Raw genomic sequence first — 26,103 nt, forward strand, 5'->3', positions numbered from 1 at the left:
TTTAATATTTGGTTAAATATATAATAAAGACAGTTTGTCTAACCGGAGGATAGACTAAGGTTGCTCTCCTTTATTAAGGAGATCTAAACTAACTGTAAGACACTAGCCGTAAGGGCTAATTTTACCTACTAGCAGGATATCCTGGCCTATAATTTAGCCTTTATCTAAAAAGACGCCCGCCATAAAGCTAGAAAGAACTCTATACTAATAAAGATACTCTCCTAAAGCGCTACGTTTAAAGAGGACTCTATATACGGAAGTATAATAGATAATAACATAAACAACGTCCAAATTGCGTAGATCTGGCCGATATAGAAAAGAATACATTAATAGGATATAAGGGATAACCTCTAAAAGATATAATAGGAGTTAAAAGGAGTAATAATAACGCTAGTGCCCTAGAAGTCCATAAAGTTATATACGCCCCTATTATTATACAACCCCCCCACTATAGATATTGCTATAATTAGCGCTATAGCGTTCTACTTTAATATATACCGGAAGAATAATAAGGTCTTTATAATAAGCCTATATAAAATTAACCGAATTATTAATAATATAGAGGAAGAGCTAGCTAAGAAAACTAATAAGGAACTAGTTAAACGCCTCCTTTTTACTATTTATATAAATTATAAGGATATATTCTTAAAGGCGGCTTTAAATAAGTTACCCCCTTACCAGACGTACGATTATAAGATTTAATTAAAAGCTAATAACTCGCTAAGTTATAGCCCCCTCTACTAATAATTAACGGATAAGCTAAAAGTAATAAAGTAGTACTTAATTAATAACCTAGATAAAGGGTTTATCAAGCTAAGTTAAGCCCCTTTTACTTCCCCTATTTTATTTATAGAAGAGCCTAATAAAGGCCTCCGCTTTTGCATTAACTATTAAAAGCTAAACGCTATTACTTAAAAGAATTGGTATCCTATTTCTTTAATTAATAAGACCCTTATACGTTTAAGCTGGGTAAAGATCTTTACTAAACTTAATATCCGTTAAGCTTTCTACTGAATTAGGATAGACCCTATATTTAAAGATTTAACTATATTCTATACCCGTTATAGCTCCTATAAATATAAAGTTCTTCCCTTTAAACTAATAAATGGACTAGCTACGTACCAAAGGTATATAAATAATATTCTTTTTAATTACCTAGACGAATTCTACACAGTATACCTAGACGATATTCTTATATACTTAGACGACAAACTTAAGTATTAAGTTTATATTAAGAAGGTCTTAGAGAGACTACGAAACGCAGGCTTATATAGTAAAAGGGATCCAGTTCTTCCTTAGCTTTTATAACTTCTACCGCTAGTTTATTTATAACTACAGAATTATAGTAAAACCTCTTATTTAACTAACTAGGAAGGATATACCTTTTATCTTTAATAATCACTATATAAAGGCCTTTAAAGAGATAAAAGATCGGCTTATCTCTTCCCTAATTCTTTATTACTATAACCTAGACCTTAAATTAATGCTAGAAACGGACGCTTCTAATAGGGTTATAGTGGGAATCCTGTTACAGTTATATCTAGACGGCGAATAGTACCCTATTACCTTCTTCTTAAAAATAATAAACTTAGCTAAGTATAACTACAAAGTACATAACAAAGAAATGCTAGCTATTATTTAATTACTATCCTAATAGCGCGCAGAGCTTAAAGGTATAAACTTTAAGATTAAGATATATATAGATTATAAAGCCCTAGAGTACTTTATAACTATAAAGCAGCTTACTAAACAGTAAGCCTAGTAGGCCAAAATACTCTTATAATTCTTCTTTATAATTATATATTGTTTTAGTAAGTAAAACTCTAAGGCTAATGCCCTAACCTAAAGAGAATAAGATATAGGACCCTAGGATAAGCTAAAGACCCTATACTAAACGCGCGCCCTTTTTTACCCTAAATAGCTTAACCTATAGATCCTTAGGGAGCTAGACTCCTAGTAAAACTATTTAGCACTAATAGAGGAGTCCTTAGATAAACTAATAAGGCTAATTAACCGCATGGCTGACGCCCTAAAGGCCCTCTGCGACTAAGCCGTAAAAAGAAACCCCAATTTTAAAATAGAGGAAGGATTGCTCCTATACTAGGAGTAGCTTATAGTCCCTAACGTTAACAACCTATAAACTAAACTAATCCGCGAAGCTTATTGCTAAGTTTCTATAGCATACTCTGGCAAGAATAAGATACATAAAATTATTAACTGCCGCTACTACTGGCTAAGAATAGTTATAAATATTAACCAATATATATAGAACTGCGGGGACTGCTAAGGAGCTATAATCCCATAGGATAAAACCCTAGGACTACTTAAGCCACTCCCAATACTAGAGCGCCCTTAGTAGTATATCTCTATAGACTTTTATAAGCTACCTATAGACCGTAACGGATACAATATAGTTATAGTTATAGTTAACCGCTTTAGCAAACGCCCGCTCTCCCTTTTCTGTTATAAGAATATTAATATTAAAGAAGCAGCCCGGCTATATATCTACTACATTTACCAAATTTATAAACTATTAGATACTATTATGTCTAATTATAGGCCATAGTTTATATCAGCCTTTTAGAACAAGTTTACCTAGATCCTAGACATTAAGCTAAAGCTTTTTACAGCTTACTACCCCTAGACAGATGGTTAGATAGAGATTATAAATTAGTACCTAGACCAGAGGCTTAGGCCCTTTATTAACTACTTCTAGAATAACTGGTCTAAACTACTACCTTTAATAGACTACGCCTAAGCAACTCTACCCCATAACTCTATAGGGTTTGCCCCGATTTAGCTAGAAATAGGATACTTACCCTATATAAGCTTTAACTAAAAAAGGCTAGAAGAACCCCAGACTATATAAGAGAAGCTATCCTATAGTAAGGCCCAATAGTACGTTAAACGCTTAGAAGAAGCCTAGACGGTAGCCTATAAGAACCTAAGAAAAGCCTAAAGGTTAATAGAATAGCAGGTAAACAAACACCGTTAAGAGCCTAACTTTGCCCCTGGCAATATAGTCTAGGTTATAATAAAGAATTAGAAGACTAAATGACCTAGCCGTAAGTTAAACTACTAGATAGTAGGACCGTATAAGGTTCTTAAGAAGTTAGGCAACTTATATAAGGTAAAGCTCCCAGATTTAATTAGGGTGCACCCTATCTTTTTACTAGATAAGTTATAGAAGGCTATAAATAACCTATTGCCCGGACAAAAGAACGAGCCTCCCCTACTAATTTAAGTAAACGGTGACGATGAATGGGAAGTTAATAAAATACTAGCCTATAAAATAGTATGAGGAATATTAAAATACTATATCTAATAGAAGGGCTATAACCTAGACCTAACCTGGTACCCTATATAGAATTTTATAAGCTATCCCTAAAAGCTTAAAGAGTTTTATAACTAATACCCTAATATACCTAGACCCCTAAAGTACTTAGACAAGTAAATAGAATGCTAGTATAATAAAGATAATAAGTTACCGGAGGAGTATAGGGACAAGAACGCCCTAAAGCCCTAATACAGCTGTCCGCCAAATTCTATTAGATTCTGCCGTTTTCTGCTAGTACTGTAAAAGTTTAGATATCTAGGAACTTTAACCGCCAGTTAAAGTTGTCTAATTAGTTAAATCCTTACTAAGACTTTTAGCGGCTACCCTTTCTAGCCTAGCGCTTCCACTTAACCTACGGTCGCCTCTTGGTACTTAGTCTAAACACACTTATATTTTCTTTCTTTCCTTATTTTATATTTTGTAATCTTACGTTTTAGAAGCCTAGTACTATTTTATTTCTAACTAAGCCTAAGGGCAGGCTTTCTTTTAAAGAGGGGGGTAATATAACGGCGCTATTATACGTTACCTGCCAAATTCTGCTAACCTATAATTGGCTCGCCCAAAGCTAGCGCCTTAACGGCTTACCCTATATATTTGTTTACATCGGTCCTAGTAACCCCTTTTCCTTCTCCTTAGCTTAGTATCTTCGTAATACAGTATTTGTTTAAGCTTCGGTTTAGAGGCATTTATTTAAGCCGTAATATATAAGACTAGTATAATACTAAAAGAAGCCTAGCCTGCCTTTTATACGCCTATCTTTAAATTCACACCTAACTTATCTATAAATACTAGTTAATTAGCGGTATACTATAATATAATAGCAAAATATATATCGCGATCGTAAGCGCTACGTTTAAGAGCTACCTAGTAACACTTCTTTATATAAGCTACTCTCTAAACTCTATACTAAAGGATCTAATTAGCTTACCTACTTCCTTATCTAGCTAGCTAAATAGAGCTCTTAAAATATTATATAGCGGTTTACTACAACATTAAACGTATTATAGATTAGCCACTATAACTTATTACTAAAGAAAGTTAGCTTCTCCTCTAGTTATATTAGTATTACCACAATTATTAGATCGCTTAGGAGGAACTAGCCGCCTTTACTATATAAAGGTACCTAAGTTAAGCCAAAGACTCGCAAGTTCCTACTAATTAAGGTAATTAAGCGAATTATATAACTAGCGGCAGAGGTATACTCTACTTAGGTCGCTCCAAGTTAAAGAAGGTCTTTAATTAGGGCGTGCTAATATGGGCCTATTCGCGGAGCTATACTACGGGTAGAAGATAGGTAGAAACCTTACAATATTTAACAATAATTACAATATAGGAAGATTAATTATAGATAGCTTTAGGAACAAGGCTCTTACAGCCAAGCATACGGCTTCGCTTCGATTCCTATGTACAGTTGGTGGCGATTTGGCGAGCCCGCGTACCGAAGCGAAATCAACTTTTTTTTTTAAGGGGGGGGGGGTGCAATAGGCTGTAGAATCAATTAGCGGACATACGTATATCCGCAAGCGGATATCGCTAACCTTTTTTGTCAAAAAGTTAATTCTATAGTATTAACTGCCCGGCTGATCCTCGGTCGGCTAAAAAATTACGTATTTAGCCAGCCACCTAGAGCAGATTCGCGTATCTCTACAGCGCCACTAGCGCCAAGCTATGGAGATACGCGTATTAAGGGCCGCCTACTAATTAAGCCGCTAATCAACGCCAACTATAGGGTAATTAGGGCTACTAGGGCCCTAAGTATATATAAAAAAGTTCCCCCTGCCTAATGCTCAATTGCGGTAATATATTTGCTATTATACCTACTATATAAAATAGCGCTAGCTAACCGCATAGGGATTAATTATTGCTAATAATGCCAAATTACGTGCTAACGTATAGCATGTTCTCGCCCTTATATATACCGCTAGGCCTAAGAATATATCTTTAATATATAATCTAAAGTAGAAGGAGTTTAAGGTAATACCCCCCCTTTTAAAAGTATCGCGGCCTATAGCTAACGCGTTATCTAGCTCTAGGCCTTCTATAAACGGAAGTAGTACTATAACAGCAATACCGTTATAGAGGATAAGCTACTTCTCTTTCTTATTAAGGAGGTTACAAGCTAGCCCTTAAAAGGAAAGAGCTGTAAAGCTAATGTTAACGTACTATAAGAGAAAACGCGGCTCTTATAGCGGTTAGTTTATAGCTATATTACTACTTTAATAGACCTCTATTAAATATAGAAAGCTATAAAAATAAATAGCCACCCGTTTCCGTAGGAGGATAGCATTAGGAAGTACCTAAAGACGTTATAGTAAAGAAACGCGTAGTGTAAGAAAGAGCAGTTCACTAATAAGGGTAAAGATACCCTCCTTAACGGCTATACTAAGGACGAGTTTTAGAGCGTCTGCTATAAGCTCTAGGCTAGAGGCACTACCTTATCCTTAGAGTGCTACTTTTATACGCTTATTAATATCCTACTAGGCTACTATATATTTACCTATAGTAGTAATAAAAGCTCCGCCAAGATCATAAATCTATTTACCTTTAAATTTAAGGGTAAAGGCCCTACGCGCTATATACCCTTAATATTTACTATACGCGTAGGTAAGTAAAACTAGTATAGCTGCCTTAAGACTATTAGGGCCCTATAGAATAGAAAGATACCTATTTATATACTTAGTAGGCTAGCTTTCTATCTCTTATACCGCTAGGATTTTAGTATAAAGCTATTTCTAGGCTTTAGTAGGCGCTTAGTATAGTATAATATACGCCTAATTAAGAGCGGTAGGGACTGTAAGGTAGCCCTCTTATATAACTTATAGCAAGATTAGGTTGTAAAGGCCTTTTAGTATATTAGTGTCTTCTTAGAGAAGAAGATATATATTAGGTAGAGCGCTAGCGCTAAAACGGCAGAGCTAAAGGGGGTTAGTAAGGACCAGATTTAGCGCGCTAGAAGTAAAACTAAGAGCAAATAGTAGGCTATTACTTAAACTCTCTCCCGTAAGAGTTTATAAGGTTAATAGTAAAATACCCCTTATAAATAGGCTGCTTTAAAATCTGCCGTATGGGTATTACGCCGCCTAACGTACTGCTATTAATAATATAGCCTAAACTAGATAAATAGAAGGGCCGTTTTAGCCTATAGCTATATTAGATTAATAATATTACCGCTATAGAGGTTATAAACATTCTCTTTTACCTCTATAAGGTTATTTAATAAGACTTAGTAGCTCTTTATAAAATGTTCCTAAGCTATCTAGTGTAGAGCAACCTTATTTTTTAGTATAAGGTATATAAGGCCTTCGTGTAGAATCTAGAGCTTTACTTATAAAAAGAGGAAAGGCACCTAAATTAGCTGTCAATTCTCTACTAAGCTATATTACCCCTTACTAACTAATTAAAGGCTTTATATACCGAATATAAGTAAACAGCTAGTAAGGTTAAGGGCTTATTAGACTATCTAGATAAGTTTTAGTAGGCTTAGTCTTTATAGCTTTAATTACTAATATTTAGAGACCTTATATTTTAACTAGAAGCCCCTTTAGCTATAGCTACGACGGCTATAGTAATGGCTATAGTATAGCTCTAGGGCCAGTCTACTAACCCCCCACGTCCGCCTATAGAAGTAGCCCCTTTAGCTCTATCTATTATGGGATTTAGTAGATATATATCTGCCTAGGTAAGCGCTATAGGCTCTCCTTCCTGTATAGCTTTGCTATTACTACTATTATAGCCGCAGCCGCAGCTATAGCTAGAGCTGTAGTCCTAGTTAGAGCCTAGGTCTAGGTCTTTACCTATATACTATATAAGCCACGCGGTAAACTCTATATAGGCCCTTTAGCGTAAGTAAATTAAAGGGCTAGGAGGTAATTCTCTTATACTAGCGCTAGATTTTAAATAGGGTAGTAGATAGCAGGCTAGCTAGTAAAAGGAAGTTTAATAGTACTCCCTACGGTTTAAGGTTATTAAGGAGATTAAGTGGATTATATAGGTCAAGAAAGTTAACGAGGAAGCGGCTATATAGTAGGTTAATCTACGGTAAGAACAGATGTAGTATTTACTAGATTAGCTTTATAAACAGCTTTAAGCAGATAGAAAAGCTTTAAAATAGTTATATATATAACTTCTAATAAGATACTAAGAGGTCCTCTATTAAACCCTTTATTTATAGCTCCTTAGGGGCTTATTTTAGTACTATATAAGTTTAATAGGGTGCTTATATAATAGTGGCGCGCAACTTAAAACGCGAATATCTTTATTAACCCACGGCCGATTTTACTATTCTAGTACAAGTAGAAAGCGCTTAGTAGGCTCTACGCATAGCGCTTGACAGGTGTTAAGAGAGTAGTATCGCTAGTAATTAAAAATTAACTGTAGATATGGGGTAATATCTATAGTCGCCGAACGAACGGGCCTTCTCGCCCGCGTAATCGTAACTTAGCCGCTAATTTAGCTATATAAATATAACTGTGGATATACTATTAATAACTAACTACTTAGCTAATCGTTAGTTAGCCGAAAAATTACGTGTTTAGCTAGCTACTTAGGGTAGATTTAAGTATCTCTATAGCGCTACTAGCGCCAAGCTGTAGATATACGCGTATTAAGGGCCGCCCACTAATTAAGCCGCTGATTAACGCTAATTATAGGGTTATTAGGGCTATTAGGGCCCTAAGTATTTATAAAAAAGTTATCCCTACTTAATCCTCAATTGCGGTAGTACGTTTACTATTATACCCACTATATAAGATAGCGCTAACTAACTGCGTAGAGATTAATGTCGCTAATAATACCGAATTACGCGCTAATGTGCAGTATGTCCTCGCCCTTATGTATATTACTAGGCCTAAGAATATATCTTTAACATATAATCTAAAGTAGAAGGAGTTTAAGGTAAGAAGTATATAATACCCCCTTTTAAAAGTATCGCGGCCTATAGCTAACGCATTATCTAGCTTTAGGCCTTCTATAAATAGAAGTAGTACTATAATAGCGATACCTATTATAGGACTTACACGTTTTTAACCTATATTTATATTTATCCTAAAATACCTATATACCTTTCCCTATAACTTTTATTTATACCTATACCTAGTATATAAAGACTCTTCTTCTTTATTTAAATGTCTTTGTATTAACTATGTATACTTACGCATATATAACCTTTTTAATTATTACCCCGTTTAGTATATTGTATTTTAGTTTATACTTACTTCTATAATAATACTGTTATAAAAAATAAGCCACTTCTTTCCCTTATTAAAGAGGTTATAGGCTAGCCCTTAAAAGGGAAGAGCTATAAAGCTAATATTAATATACTCTAAAGGGGGACGCGGCTTTTATAGCAGTTAGTTTACGGCTATATTGTTACTTTAATAGACTTTTATTAGATATAGAAAGCTATAAAAATAAATAGCCACCTATTTCTGCAGGAGGATAGCATTAGGGAGTACCTAAAGACGCTATAATAAAGGGATGCGTAGTATAAGAAAGAGCAGTTCGCTAATAAGGGTAGAGATATTCTCCTTAACGGCTATACCAAGAATAAGTTTTAGAGTATCTACCGTAAGCTTTAGGCTAGGGGCGCCGCCTTATCTTTAAAGTGTTACTTCTATACGCTTATTAATATCCTACTAAGCTACTATATACTTACCTACGGCGGCAATAAACGCTCTGCTAAGATCTTAGATCTATTTATCTTTAAGTTTAAGGGTAAAGGCCCTACGCGCTATATACCCTTAATATTTACTATATATATAGGTAAGTAGAACTAATACAGCCACCTTAAAACTACTAGGGCCCTATAGAATAGAAAGCCGCTTATTTATATACTTAGCGGGCTAGCTTTCTATCTCCTATATTACTAGAATTTTAGTACTAAACCGTTTCTAGACTTTAGTAGGCGCTTAATATAGTATAATATACGCCTAATTAAAAGTAATAGGGACTGCGAGGCGGCCCTTTTATCTAACTTATAGCAAGATTAGGTTATAAAGGCCTTCTAATATATTAGCGTCTTTTTAGAGAAGAAAATATATATTAAATAGAACGCTAGCGCTAAGATAATAGAGCTAAAGGGAGTTAGTAAGGGCTAAATTTAGCGCGCTAGAAGGTAAAACTAAAAGTAAATAGTAGCTGTTACTTATAAGGTTAATAGTAGGGCACCCCTTATAAATAGGCTGCTTTAAAATCCGCTCTATAGGTATTACGCTGCCTAATATACTGCTATTAATAATATAGCCTAAACTAGATAAATAGAATGGCCGGTTTAGCCCGTAGCTATATTAGGTTAACAACCTTACTACTATAGGGGTTATAAACCTTCTCTTTTACCTTCACGAGGTTATTTTATAGAACTTAGTAGCTGTAACGGTACTACTATTATAAGCGCTACGCGGTACGCGTAGCTGGTTTCCTTTCCTTATTTAGTATTACTTAATAAATAGTTTATCTGCCCTAACGCCCCTATATAGATTTAACCGCAGCTACATTCCTATTAAGCTTTCTAGTGAACCTTTTAAGTCTCTATAATAGCTATATATAGCTATTAATTCTTTAAATCTAATACCCGTTTATCTAACGTTTATATATAATACTTTGTTATTATAATAATAGCCTTTTATAAGATATTCCTAAGCTATCTAATATAGAGCCACCTTGTTTTTTTTAGTATAAGGCGTATAAAGCCTTTATATAAAATCTAAAGCCCTACTTATAGAAAGAGAAGAGGAGCCTAAACTAGCTATTAATTCTCTACTAGGCTATACTACTCCTTACTAACTAACTAAAAGCTTTATATACTAAATATAAGTAGATAGCTAGTAAGGTTAAGGGCTTATTAGACTATTTAGATAAGTCCTAGCAGGCCTAGTCTTTATAGCTTTAATTACTAATATTTAAAGGCCTTATATTTTAACTAGAAGCCCCTTTAGCTATAGCTGCGGCGACTATAGTAGCGGCTATAGTATAGCCTTAGGGTTAGTTTACTAACCCCCCGCGTCCACCTATGGAGGTAGCCCCTTTAGCTCTATCTATTACGGGATTTAGCAGATATATATTCGCCTAAGTAAGTGCTATAGGCTCTCCTTCTTATATAGCCTCGCTACCGCTACCGCCGCCGCCGCTATAGCCGTAGCTAAAGCTATAGTCCTAGCTAGAGCCTAGGTTTGGGTCTCTACCTATATACTATATAAGCCGCGCAGTAAACTCTATATAGGCCCTTTAGCATAAGTAGACTAAAGGGCTAGAAGGTAATCCTTTTATAATAGCGCTAGATTCTAAATAAGGTAGTAAATAGTAGGTTAGCTAGTGAAAAGAGGTTTAATAGTACTCCTTACGGCTTAAAATTATTAAGGAGATTAAGTAGGTTATATAGGTCTAGAAGGTTAGTAAGGAAGCGGCTATATAATAGGTTAATCTGCGGTAGAAGTAGATATAGTACTTATTAGATTGGCTTTATAAACAGCTTTAAGCGAGTAAAAAAGCTTTAGAATAGTTATATATATTATCTATATCTAACTTCTAATTAGATACTAAGAGGTTCTTTATTAAAGCCTTCGTCTATAGCCTCTTAGGGGCTTATTTTAGTATTATATAAGTTTAATAGGGTGCTTTAAGATGCTTATATAATATTAGCGCGTAACTTAAAACGTAAATATCTTTATTATTCTAGTATAAGTAGAAAGTGCTTAGTAGGCTCTACGTATAGCGCTTAACAAGTATTAAAAAAAGCAATATTACTGGCGATTAAAATCAACTATAAATATAGGGTAATATCTATAGTCGCTAAATGCACAGACCTCCTCGCCTACGTAATCGTGACTTAGCTACTAACTTAGCTGTATAAATATAACTATAGATATACTATTAGTCTAAGAGACTTTTACAAGGTTTCTTAGTCGATTTAACTTATTTTATATATAGAGTAGTTACCTTCTTTAACGAAATTAATCTACACCCCTATAACAGCTATTATTTCAAAAATATCGTTAAATTAATCCGTAGAAGCAGCTCTATAATTAATAAATATATCTACCCTATTAGCCCCCGTAATATTAAGCAGAAAGCGCCACTAAACGGGTAATATATTATAAGGCAAGGATATAGATAGAGAGTCTAATTAATAGAACAATAGGGTATATTATATAGACAGAGTTCTATAAAATTGGCCTCTGTACCTCTACGCGGTAGAGCCTAGAAACCTAGCAGTACTATTAGCGTCCCGTTAGGATCGTGCTAATAAACTATTAGAGCAAATGCAGAGACGTATATACGGCGGCGCAGCGCCGGCGCTACAACGTGGTGGTAGTGCGAAGAATTTTCTACTAGGAGGATAAGCCTTAGTGAAGGCCTACGAACACAACTACGTCTTCATATACACGTCTAGTATATTCAAATTACGGTATCTACCTATAGCAGCAACCCCCTTCTTCTTATGCGGTATAATAATATACTATATAGCACCTATATAACCGTATATACCTTATAGGCAGAAGGCCTATAATAGGCCTCTTATCTAAACCGCCCCCTACTCCCTCTATACTTTAATCTACCCAATACATTCTAATATATAGTGCAGTGCAGGTACTATAGGGGCTTAGTATACCCCTATAGTATCTAGTTAAGTGTGCTATTAAATATAGAAAGATAGGGGATAGAGGTAAGGGAGAGTTATTAAAATAGGGAGCGTTATTTGGCTATAAGTAGGAGGGTTATAAGTAACGCGGATATATATATAGGGCAGTAAAAAGCTAGGGGCAGGTAAACAACAATATTTAATAGCAATCTATAATAATATAGAAGTATAATATAAAGGGTAGATAGGGTAAGATAGATAATTAAAACACTTCCTTATAATATAGGTATATTACCTAGAGCGGTATATACTATATTACCTCTTACGTCGCCTTTTTTAGAGGGTTTTTATACCTAAATTTATTGGTATTTATCTATATAGACTAGGGTTAAGACCGTATTAGACGTTAAATAGAATTAATATATATATATTATATAGACAGATAAATCCTTAAGGGAAAAGGAGGAGTCTATATACGAGGTAAGAAAGGGTTTTCCCTAGGCAAGCTACCCCTAGGTTACCCCTAGGTCGCCTATACCTTACGGCTATATAACTATCTACTTAGGTTTACCTAATAATGCCCCCCCCTTTAAAAAGGATTGTCCCTAATCCTTTATATACTTAAGCCTTAATAAAACCTTATAAAAACCTTAATAAGGAAAAAAATAAGGGAAAGAGTGTTTTAATTTTATATATAGTATAATAAGGCCTTATAGAAAATACTACGGTAAACTTCTTAATAAGCTGGGTATATAGATATAAAATTGTTAATAATATAAATATAACTAGTAGAGTAGGTTACTTAATAGATTAACTCTAATTATATTTTAAGATTTACTATAAAGAAGAGACCTATCTAGGTAGAGACTATAGTCCTTTAAATATATATACTGTGCCTAAGAAATATACTAAGTACGTTAGTACGTTAGTATATTACCTACGTTTCTGCGTTTTAAACTTATAATATAACTAGCTATATAACCTAGTTACCCCTTATTCTATCACTTAGCCCATTAGCGTCCAACGAGAAGAAGGCCCGTGCACAAACACTAGAATTAAATATACGCGTGTATCTATATAGAATTTAATTATCAATTATACCACCACCATACCTTCCAATCGTGCTAGAATTGACGCAGATCTTATTCAAAAGACTTAATATAATGTCCCTCTAAATAAGATAGCGAAAACGCCTCCTCCTAAGCCCTGGCCGTTGCCTAGTTTCAAACCTCTCCTTATTAACAACTAGCACAACCAAAGCTTACCAAATATTCCTTTTAGCACCGATATACACAATCCTTTTAAGTTATTTAGTCTCTTCTTTACGGATAAGATTATGGATAAGCTTATAGAGTGGACGAATAAGTATATAGAGCTTTATTTACTAGATAAGGAGGATATATATATATAGCAGCTAATATGCAAGTAGGAACTCTACGCGTACCTTGGGGTACTTATTTATATAGGCATTACTATAGAATTATATATTGAGGACTACTAGAAGGACTTAAATATATATAGCACTAAGTATATTGTCAAACAATATATAGGAGTTGTTCGATTTTAGTAGCTTGATCGCTATTTTTAAGCCTTACTACTATGGCCAAAATCTAATACAATACCTAAGACTATATTTACCCGAATTAATAAGCTTGCTAAGTATATTCGGCTTACCTATAGGAAGCTCTACACACCTAGAACTTACCTTACCGTCGACGAAACGATCTAGCGCTTTATGGGTTATATACCTAAAATAGTTAATATTCCATCTAAACCTATACTAAAAGGCTTTAAAATATGGGTTTTAGCGAATGAGGGCTATATATTAGAATTTATATAGCACGCTAAAGGTAATATAAAGGGCCTGGTTAATTTGGATTAATCTTTTATAGAGGAAGGCCTTTTAAAGACACAAGTAGTAGTCCTCGATTTACTACTTTAAAACGACGCCAAAATAAAGGAACGCCTTTACCCACCCAATAAGCACGTTGTATGGCTTGATAACCTATTTATAAGCATTAAGCTTCTTACTAAACTATAAGGCCTCGGTATTGGAGCCGTAGAAACCGTTTAAATAACTAAAACGCAATATGAGGAATAGGGGGGTCTTAAAGGTGATATTAAGGTGGCTATAACTATAAAAGAAAAGAAGAAGAAGGTGCCTGCGGAGTAAATTAACTAGACGCTTATAGAGCTTAAATTAACCTGTGCGGCTTAAATACTATGGGGAAAATTGTGTGTAGAGATCTCTAAGAACGAGTAGGTAATGGAGTTTGCTTAAAAGGACGCCAATATAGTGCCTTTTATAAGTACTGTTAATGACGGTAAGTTCTACCATCTAACTTTAAGGCTTAAACTCTAGTAATGTTATATATTACCAGGTCGCCAAACCAGAATTACTATATAAAAATGTCCTTTCCTTACTGCTAGCGACGCCAGATAGACTCGGAAGGTCTTTAGCGATAAGGTTAAGAAGTTATTACCTATTCCTACCTTTATATTCTAGTATAATTACTATATAGGCGGTATAGATATTGCGGATTAATTACGCTTATATTTTATAATATAGAGGATCCACAAGCAGACCTAGAAGCTTCTATGGTACTTTCTTCTCAATACAGTAATTGGCAATTGCTTCTTTCTGTCCTCTTATAAGCCTATTAATTATTAAGTAAGCCGTAAGGACGGCTATAAGCAATTTCGAATTAGCCTACGCAATGCCTTATTTAAATATTTAATTTGTAAGCGAAAGTTATACACATAAGAATACCCTTCTTAACGCTCTATAAAGTAGATTATATAGATTCCTACAGAGCAGTATAAGCTTATTAAGATATTTAGCAAGCCTACTAACTGTTTAGCTTGTATAGAGGCTGGTATGAAGTCTTAAGTTAAACATAGAGGATTAAGGAAGCCTCTATCAAGTCTATTAGTAAATACTGTAAAAAAGCCTCGTAATAGTGGCGATTAGAAGAGGCCTAGACGTGCTCTAAGGACTTTATATGGCTGCAGTAAATATAAAATACCGTTCTGCAATAAGGACGAGTGTTAGTTACCTTATATTAAGCAACTCAACTCTAGAGACTAAACTTATATATTAAAATGCACTGAAATTAAAGGCCTTGAATATCTGAGTACGGGCTCTAAATTTGGCTGACCTGATTGGTAAGTACGGGCCATATTCTCGTTCGACGAAAATTGACAGGCTAAGGGATAGCTTAATTAGTTTTAGTGCCCCTTATACTATTTTAACCAACCTATTTATATCTCTTTTTAGTAGTTACACTTCTATTAATATAAGGTCCGTAATACTACCCCCCTTCTCTTTATCTTTATTCTTAAAGATATTTTATATCTCTAAGTTATCTCCTAAAGGTATAGCATTCCTATTTTTAATTTAATAACTTTTATTATTTCTAATACCTCTTATTAAACCCTTTATAGCTAATTATTATAACTAGCTAGTAACTACTATACTATTACTTAGTAAAGTTATACTATCCTATTCTTGTTATAATAAAAAGAAGTTAGTATATATTATAATCGCAGCCCTACCTAGTTACTAACCTTTTTCCTATACTAAGTATATATAGGCGAATACAATCGTCCTATAATATTTAATCTATCTTTAACGCTAAGTATATATATTTTATTATTCTCCATAGGCGTATAGTGCCTTATTTAATTTATCTTAGGGTTTTAAATTTAATCTACTGCTAATGTTACGGCACTAATACAGACCCTAGTCAGGGGCTCGGCCGAGCCTTGGCGCTATGTATATAGACGTGTCCTTTCCTCGACCTTCTTCCAGACCTCGTCTTGGAATTCTCGTTCACTGGCTACCAATAGATTCTTGTTCTTTTGACTAAGCCATCATAGCTAAGAAGTTAGAAGACCAACTCTCTACTACCCGTAATAATTTGCGGCTACTTTATAATAAGTAGGAGCACACCTAGCTTAAGTTTTAGCACCTTTATAATAAAGAATCGCGGATACTTAATACTTAACTAGCTGCCTACGCTTGGTTAACCCGTCTTAAGAAGGGTTGTAAGAAGATATGCTTTAAAGAGTTATATCTTATTAAGTAAGGTCTCTATAAGCTTAAGGCTAAGGAGGCCAAAAAGGATTCTAATTAAGAAGAGGCGGAAATAGTTTATACGCTAGTAGTAGATCCCTTAGATAATCTGGCTCGTTTATTACCTTTAGTTACCTCAGAAGCTCAGACCAGGAAATCGATTGCGCTGGCGCGCTAATCTCCTTTTGATATTTGATCGATTTCTTAGTCGTGCGTACAGGTCGGCCAGACCACGCTAAAAGGTCGGCCCGATAGGCGAAACCTCCGCCCGCCCGCCACACCAAACCCCACCCTTCCCCTCCCAACCTGACCCTACCATCCACCCTATCTTTTCTTATATATCTATCTTAAATCTATTATAAAAATATTTTTTATATAATAATTGTTACCTCAAAGAGCTATATAAGCTATTTATAGCTTAGTTTATAGTAATTTTAATAGTTTAAGCTATTTATAAAGCCTATTTAAACTAAAATAAAATCCTATAAAGATAAATAATAAGTTTTTTCTAATATATTTAAAACATGTTTCTAATACGTTTAGAATATATTTATAACTAGTTATAAACCTATTTTAGCTATATATAATTAAAATATATTAAGAATAATTATTAAATATAATTTTAGTAGTTTAAGCTACTTTATTATAACTAAAAACTATATATCTATATATATATAAATAAGGCTTAAATATAAATATAAATATATTTTATATACTTATTATTATATACTAGCTTTTATTACTTTTAATAATAATAATAATAATAATAATAATAATATATATATATATATATTAAAACTATTTTACTTTTATTAAAAGCTATTTACTCTCTTTATATTAGATCTTATATTTTATAAAAACTATTTATTCGTACTAACTTAATAGCACGAGTGAGTCGTATCCCGGGGCACGAAATACGTATAGTATTGTATTGTCACGGGACACCCCCGTGACACCTTGCACACGTCCACCTGTTTCCACCGACTCAGCAATTAGAGACCAACTGCAAAATGGCAATCTGACGGCAATCCAACGGCAATCTACGGCATTCTGCCATATTCTGCCAAGTTCCACCGAATTCTGCCAAGTTCTGCCAGGACCACGACCTGAACCCTATTCTGCCCCATGCACGTGTCAACCAAGCAACCAAGTCAACGATATATGCCCTTTCTTCCCGATCTCCTACCTTCTCTCCTTACGCAACGTCTTGACCTCATCACACAGTTCATGTACATAGCTTAATAATATCTACTTCGTTATATATTATCACCACTTATGCTCACTCCGTGACATGTATGCTCTTTGGGATAGTGATAACTGTCGATTCTATTGTGGTAAACTATATGGTCTATATACTGACGCGCCTCCCCCCTAATTAGTTAGTACGTAAGTAGTTAGTGCACGAACGCGTAAATACGCGTTCGTACACTAGGTGCTGTAATTATATACTAGCGGTACTTGGAAAATAAAACCACTTATATATAGCCTCCGTAATTGCCTTAATAGAACTATAAAATATATAAGGAAATATATAGGAAATCCCTCTAAGGTGCCGTCTAGGCTGCCTTCTAAACGGTGCCCTAAGCTGGCCGTAAGTTCTGCTTACGGTCCGTAAAATAAACCGTATAGCCTTTTAACGGGCAGCAGACGAGCTATAAGTTAGATCTTAAGGGCTGCTAAGGCGCTAGTGCTAAGCGAGCTAATGGCGATTTTCCGTGCCCGGTATGAAAAATCGTAATTGGTTAATTTAACCACTGTGGCAGAATTTGGCAGAATTTGGCAGGTTATATAAGTCCACTAAGTTCTACCGTAGCTTTCTACCATTTTCTACCTAATAGCTTATAGTCCGTAGAATAGGCTATATAATAAGCCGTACGGCCTTCTAACGGGCTGTAGGCGTACTGTAGGTACTTCGTTAGTCCCGTTTTACCCATTTTATAACTTTTAGGTTAAGCCTATTTGTGTTAATTAGGGGTTTAAAGGCTTAATACGGCTTTGCCTTAGTTATAGCGTCTACTAGGTTGTTTCCGCCGCTGATTTATTTAACCTCCGTAATTTCACGTTGTTCGTAGGCCTAATGTAAGCATATTAGGTTAACTATAAGCCTCTTCTCTTATATTATACCTAGTTTAACTAGGTAGTTATAGAGGGACTTTAAATTGGTGTATAAAACTAGGGGTAACTACTCTAGTTATAGAATCTTCTAGACCATTAATTTAATTGCGGCTGCTATATTAAAGCTATAAGCTAGTATATATAGTTTAGAAGCTAGTATACTACGGGTTACCCGTTTATATTTAATTAAGGACTAATATAGGATATTTACGTCCTAATTACGGTCCGTAAGTACGATTATAAAGCCGATTTGTAATAATAGGTCCCTATTATTGGTAAAGAAGGCGTCTGTAAATGCTAGTAAGCTAAGGGAACTTAGGTCTAGTGGTATAAAAGTAAGTCCCCTTACTGCATTATTAATTTGTCACTAAATGCGCTTATTAAGCTGCTTAATATTTTCTTCTTGCGGATTTACTGCCTGGGCCGTAAAGAATAAATTGTAGGCAGATTTAGGCTGACAGACTGTGGCAATATAGGCACCTTTTGCACGCTGTGTAACGTATTAGTCCTTTATATTTATAGTTTTACGGGTTTCTTCGCGGGAGCTAGTAAGGTCCGTAGGCTTTACTATAACGGGTTTTAGGTTTTAAGCTTGGCGTTCCTAAGTTAGCTTAATTAGGTTGCCCTTTTATATAATTAGGCCTCTATTAAACTTAATTAGATTCTACTTAGTTAACTGCTCTTATAGCTTTACTAAGAACTTAGCCTTTTATAGTTTAGTTTCTTTAGCGTCCGCAAAGGTCTAGTCTACTAAAAATAGGGTATTGTCTATTTAGAGTCTAATAATACTAAGGCCGTTTAATAGGCTGTATAGGAGGCAGGGGTTATAGGTTAACTGTTTTATTTTAAGCTTACTAACGTAATACTAGTGGTATGTCTTAAACCAATGGTTTCTAGCTTCCGGTACTCCGTAAAGAGGTTTTATAACCCATAAAATTGTTCCTGGTTATAGGTTAAGCTTAAGGGGTAGCCGTATAAAGATGTCCCTACTTAGGTAGGTATTAGACTGCATATAGGCTTGCGAGATATCCCGTAAGTAAAGGGCTATAGATTTAGTTTGCTATAGTCTAGGCGTAAGTACGAGTATAATCCGTTAACTAACCCGTTAAATTATAGGCGATTATATAAGGACTAAGTCCTTTCCTTAGTTATTATAGGCTTATATAATAAGCCTTAATTTTTTAAAAGCTTTATTAGTACTAGGGTGCTTAATTTTATTAATAAAGCGTGAGTTAAATATACGGACGCCTTATAGAATGTCTCTCTCCGTTATAATTGCAAAGACGCCCTTCTTAAGTAGTCTATTAATCTCTTTGCATTATAAGTCCGTAAAAGGGGTTTCCTATACTAGAACTAATATATCTGTAGGCGGAGATTGCTTTATGGATGTGCCTATAGAGGTTAGGTAATTCTCCGTTATAGGGTTCTTACGGGGGCGTCCTCGGCCACGCTTTACGGCAGGTTTAATAAGTTTAGTGGGTTTCTAGGGGACCTCTAGGGTAGGCAAGGGTGCTTCCAGTTTATCTAATTTGGTAGGTGCTTCTAGTTTATCTAATTCGGTAGGTGCTTCTGGTTTGTCTAGATTGACGTTATAGGTGTTTTTAGGCCAAAAGTAGGGTTTTACGGACGTGCTTCTAAAGCTAGTTAGCCTATTAGGGAGTTGTATATAATACGTCTTGTCTTCTATAGTTAGTAAACAGTAAGGTCCAGTCTAATTGCCGCTTTTACGCTATATAAGGACCTTAGAATTAAGCGGGAGGTTATATACTAAGGTCATATTAGGTCCGTTACAGTAGTATAAAGCATTATTAATAGTTTATTTAGCCCGTAATTTAACTATTTCGGCTATTACCTTCCGTATTATAGCTGCTTATTCTATAATAGATGGGGCAGGAGGGCCTAGGTTACTTATCCTTAGGTAGGCTCTATAAACTAAGAGGGTGGGTACTAGTCCGTTAGGGCTAGCGGTATTATTAACGGCTTTTATAGCCATCTGTAGAGCCAGTTCCTTTTAAATATTCTTATACTCGTCCGTAATAATCTAATAAGCTCTCCGTAGAGCTGGGTAAGCTTACTTAATAAGCCTAACAGACTAGTGCGTCTTAACTAGAACGGCTTTTGTTGAAATAGCCATGGCCGTAGCATACTATTAGAATTCTTTGCTAATAAAGTTCCTACTGGCGTCGTGGGTGATATACTTAGGGGGTTTAACGTATGTGTTAATCCAGCAGGTCCGTAAAATGTCCTAAGTATATTTTGTAGATATATTTTATAACTAACAAGCGGCTTAATAGCGGGTTGCCTCGTTAATTATATATAATACTAGGCTGCCGTTAATATATATAATGTCTACGTACACTAAGTGGTTAAAATTAAGGTCTTTATAAAGGGTAAACTTAAATTAGCCTAGGGAACGTCCGTATTTCTAGCAAAAGAAGCAGTATTTAGTTAGGTAGTTAACTGCCTTCCTATTAACATCGTTATGTCCAGAGCGTTTAAGGACTCTATATAGCTTTTCGGCTAACGGGTGGCCGAAACGGCGGTATAGGTAGTAGATTTCCGTACTAGTAAGGTAGCACGGGTTATAGTTAAAAGATTCCTAAATATAGGTTTATAAAGTCTCTCCCTATATAAGAAACGGGTGTCTAAATTACTGTGTAATTGGTAAGGTAATATGCTTGCTTCCTAGGGTAGTTGCGGGGCCAATTAGGGTATCCGTAACATTATTATAGTACACCTATAACCTATCTATATCTATAAGATAGAGTAGGAAGGGGGTGTCCGCTTTTACTACGTGGAAGTTAACTAGGCTAATTAAAGTCTTAACTTTAATTAATCTAATTAATGCGGTTAAGCCGATGCCGAATTAAACGTTTATGGCCCCAGTTTGCATAATATTAATGTCCGTATTATTATTTGTAGTGGTCCTATATGCGAGGTATTATCTATAATCTATAGTAGACTTCTTAGAGGTACCTATATTAATTATAACGCCGTAGAATTCTTTAGGGGTATAGCGTTCCGTGGTGATATATGCAAATAGGTTCTGCTTATAATCTATAATGTCCATAACGTCTATAACGGGTCTAACAGGTATGCTTGCGGGCCAGTTTTTAGGTATAATTAAGTATATAAAGGAGCGGTTGGCTAATACGGTCGTAATATTAAAGGCTTAGCTGTCCGTAAAAGGTCTAAAAGTGGTTAGAAATGTCTCTAAGGTCTCTTATTCCTAAGTATTTAAGTTAAAGTTAATTATAAGGGCTTCTATTGACTTATTAGGGGGCTCTTTTACTTCCTCTCCTTTGTATTCTAAAATAAACTAGTTAATATGGCTATTAAGTCTCTTTTTGGACTTATTACGTTCTTTCTAGGTATACCTTATAGACTAATATCTTTCCTTACCGCACACGAAGCATTTCTGGCTGGTTTGTTTATAGGGGTATGTTTTTATATAGGGGTTACTGCGGGGGTTACGGGTAGGACTTAGTTGGTATGGGTGCTACTAGCGGTAGCGGCGGTCCGTAAAGTAGACGTCTAAGTCTGTTTATGGATATTAAATATCTATAATAAAGGCTTAAGTGCTACCTAGTGGGTTTAAGACTTTGTATATTATAATAGAGGAGTGTAAATTATTAATAAGGCCAGCTAAGGTATCTGTAGGCTTATAGCAGGTATACTTATAGGGCTTTACTTCCTAGCAGGCCGTAATAAGTTTATTATATAGGAAGTTGTCTATTTAAAGCTTAGCGTTAAGGCCGTGCTATAGGTGCCAAAGGTCTTTAATAAGAATTTATAGGCACTCTATAGTCGATTTTTTAGTATTCTTGTTAATTATGGTCTGTAGCTTAGTCGCATTCTATTAGGTAAGGATATTACACTTATATTTTAGTCCTTTAAAGTAGTTACGGGTGGCTTTATATAGCTTATTAAAGGGAATACCAAGAGGGTTGCTCTTAAGGTTAGTGTAGTAGTAGTTAAGTACTAGGCCGCGCAGTATAGTAGAGTAGGTTTGGCTAAACTCTTATTTAGGAATATTAGCCTTCTGGTAAAGGTCTGTAAAGATAGTTAGTTTAAAGTTAAAGTTGTCGTTTTTACTACTATACTTAGATTTGTTAGTGTAAAGCTTAGCTAGATTAGCTAGCTCCTTACTATAGGTTTTTACTTAGGTAGGTTGCGGATCTATAACTTGCGGATCTATAGCTTACGGATATATGGCTTGCGGATATATAGTTTACGGATATATAGCTTACGGATTTATAACTTAAATAATAGGGGTAATTTGGTCCGTATTTTAGTTTATAGGGGTATTATAGTCCGTATTTTAGGTTACAGGGGTATTATAGTCTGTAGCGTGGTCCGTAACTTAAGAGTAGGGTATATTTTAGCTAGTAAGGTTAGCTCTAAAGCCGCTTAGGTCTATAGAATAAATTTAGTTAAGTGGGTTAGGTATAAGGCTGGTAATCCTATTAAGTTTAGAAGAAGTAAAGAGTTCTTTAGTAGTTTTAACCTAGTCTAGGATTTCCTCTATTACGGCACTGACCTAACGTATACTGTTTTATACTGTCTTATACTGTTTTCTACTATTAGCTAGCCCACTACTAGCGACTTAGCGGCCGGCCCTACTATTTATATACAATACCCCCTTTTCACCTTCTTCCCCTCTTTATACTATAATATAGTTATTTAGTCTACTTTATTACAGCACTGTGACAGTTTATGGTATCTTTAATTTACGCCCTATCGCGATTACTAATTCCCTATACCCTAGCTAATTAACCTCTACCCTAGAGTAATCGCGACCTATATACGCCCCTACTAAAACTAATACGTCCCCAGTACAGTCCTAAAACAATCCTTAGTTTTTACCTAGCGCCTAAATAGGCGACACTAATGACGCTAAAATAGCCAAAACCTAGAACCCCCGCGATGTTTTTATAGACCTCTTTATAAAGATATACCCTAATATCGCGTAAACAATCTGCTGCTTCCTACTATACCCTAAGACCTTTAAGCCTACCAAAGCTTACCTTACCCTTGTTAACTATACTAACGAATTCCTTAGTAATATTAAAGTAGGACTACAGTATATATATAACACAAACACCGCCAATAAAAAAGCTAACGAAAACCTTAGTGCCCTTATCGCTTCCTAAATAGGAACTATTAACTCCTAGGCAGAGACTATTACTATTCTAAAATAATTAACCCCTATAATAACGGTAGTTGTTAAATAACTTATATAGAGCTATTTATTAATAAAATAGGTTAATTAATTAATGATCTTGATTATGTCTTGACCTAGGGCCCCTAGGCTTAGACGAAGATATTTATAATATACGTGACCCGTGCATATGGCCCGTGCACGTCCTACGCCACCGAGAATATAGACTATCTGATATACCCCCTTAGCTTCGACCTGGTTAAGGACAAAGCTAGCTACCTTCTTGTGTCCGTCTATGCGTTAATTGAACCGTAATCTTATCTAAATCCTTCCTTCTCGCCCTAACCTTCTCCCTTAGGTCCTCCAGTTACTTCTCCTTATTTAGCCGCTCCTTAATATCTACTATTCCGATTATATTAATAAAGCTCTTAAACCTCTACTTGGGCAGGGCCTTTATAAGTCCATTAGCGATTATCTCCTTCGTCGCTTTTTATTGTAATAGCACTCGTCTTATTGCGTATTCTTAACGCAACTAGTATTAATAGATATTAACGTGTTAGAGCTTCGTGATTAGCTTTACCGTATCTTCTATAATTAGTTAGAGTGTCTAGACGTTGTCGCAGTTAATAATTAAGGGCTTATTTAGGTGTAACGTTATTACTTTAAACAGCCTACTAATAAAGATAGCTTCCTTTACTATCTGTAATAGGGCTAATAACTTAGCTTCTATACTTAACGTCATAACAGTACCCTGCTTATTTGCTCTCTAGGTAATTAGCCCCCTAAATAGCTTTATAATGTATCCTTATAAGCTCTTTCTGTTAACAGAGTTGTCCGCGAATAATGCGTCGCTAGTATAGATAAATAATTGCGCTTTACTTCTACCGTCTCCGTCGTCTCGTCCTTAGTCGCGTATTCCTTTATCTCTCCCTCTACCGTTCGTTCCTTCCTTATCTCCTCTATAGTAGATTGCTCTGCTCCTCGTGCTATATAGGTACTGGATAACTCTATCTACCGCTTAATAGTGCTCTTAGCTTAGGTCCTAATTAAATCTTACTAGCTATAATACTGCAAAGGCAATATCTAAACGCGTTGTAGTGGCTGCATAGAGTACTAAACCCAGTTTTCTCTAATATAGCATTATAGAAGCTGGTAGGGATATAGGACGGACTAATAGGTCTGTATTAGGGGACGGACGCGTTAGACGGATTATATGGTGATTAGTAGGGAGGAGTTCTAATTCTGCCATAGGAGTGTCTAAAAGACGCCCTCTAAGATCTATCTTATACTAGTTAGCTATCTTCTTAATATAGGCTTTCTAGGATAGCTATAGGAGCCTCTAGCTACGATTGCGTAGCACGTAGATTCCTAGGAACCATTTTAGCTCGCTAAGGGTACTTATCTGGTATTCCTTGCTTAGCTCCTTAATTACTTCTTAAGCTTTCTTTTTATCTATCTTTTAGTAGCAGAAGACAATATCGTTAACGTAGAAGAAGATGACTATTTTACCTTTTAGCATAATATACGGCTCCTAGGGTACTTCTTTAAAACCTAATTTATTTAATAAGCTCGTGAGATTCTTCTGCTATAACAGTAGTAATCGTTATAGTCCGTATAGGGCTTTTCTTAAGCGTAGTACTTTATCTATCTTTCCTTTATTAAACCCTAGCGGTAGCTTTATATAAACGACCTTATCGAGATCGCAATAGATAAACGCATTGACTATATCTATCTGTGTCGTCTCTAGGTTAAATTTTGTAGTAATTGCTATAAGGGTTCGGAAGGTCGTACTAGCTAATATAGTAGCTCTCGTAGGTAGGTCTTCTGGGGCCTATTAATTTCCGTAGACTACTAAGCGTGCCTTATATTTCTAGAGAAATCTATACTTATCCGTCTTATAAACGAATACTTATATTAAGCTAAGGACCTACTATCCCTTTACATGCTTCTTATCTATTTCTTAAAACAACCTTATTTAATAATGAGATTGCAGATAGGCTTGTTAAGCCTATTAGAACTAATTTTAAAAAGGATGCGTATTAAGGTCCCGGATTAACTAGGGTGGCGGAGGTAGGTTCTTCCTATATAATCTAACATCGCAAATTCTGCCTAATTTTAGCTTGCTGTCATTGAGTTAACTATTAAGGTTAAACTTCCTTCCTGCTAAGAAGGCGCTGTAATAGGCTGACGTAATCCTTTTAGTAATAAAGTCTTTAAGCCTATTATCGCTGGCTTCCTTAAACAAGCCTTTAACTGAGTTGTTAGACACCCCCTAAGTATTAAACGCATCTCCTGCTTAATAAGCGACGTCTTAATTAGTACCTTATATATCTGACTTTATAGGATACTTAACGTAAAAGGCATATAGAGATTCTTCGTCTTCTTTTATTGGAGGTAGTGTATAGTATATATCTTCGAGAGCTCTTATAAGCTTAAGATCTGCTAACTTATTAAAGGCTTAAACTGGCTTATTGACATCGTCGTCTTTCTCTTAAATTGACGGTTTAAATACTTCTTTATCGTCTTCTAGAAGGACCTCGTTCTTAGTCTAAGTATTAGGTAGTTAAATCTCCTTAATTAGTGTATTTAATTCAGCGTATAGGTCCTCTAAGATATCCGTTCACTTACCGTTAAAGAATATCTTTTTATTAAAGATGATATCCCTTATAGAGATAACGATACCCTTATATAGGATTTATATCCTATAGATATTGGTAGAGTTATAGCCGATAAGATAGCCAATATGGGCTTGTAGATCTAGCTTGCTTAGCCTTTTCTTCCTTAGCTAGGCGTCTAACGTTATTGCGTACGCCCTATAGTTATAAGCTTTTAGGTGCGCT

Source organism: Cenococcum geophilum (genome assembly GCF_001692895.1).
Source record: "Cenococcum geophilum 1.58 unplaced genomic scaffold K441scaffold_66, whole genome shotgun sequence".
In the NCBI taxonomy this organism is placed as follows: Eukaryota; Fungi; Ascomycota; class Dothideomycetes; order Gloniales; family Gloniaceae; genus Cenococcum; species Cenococcum geophilum.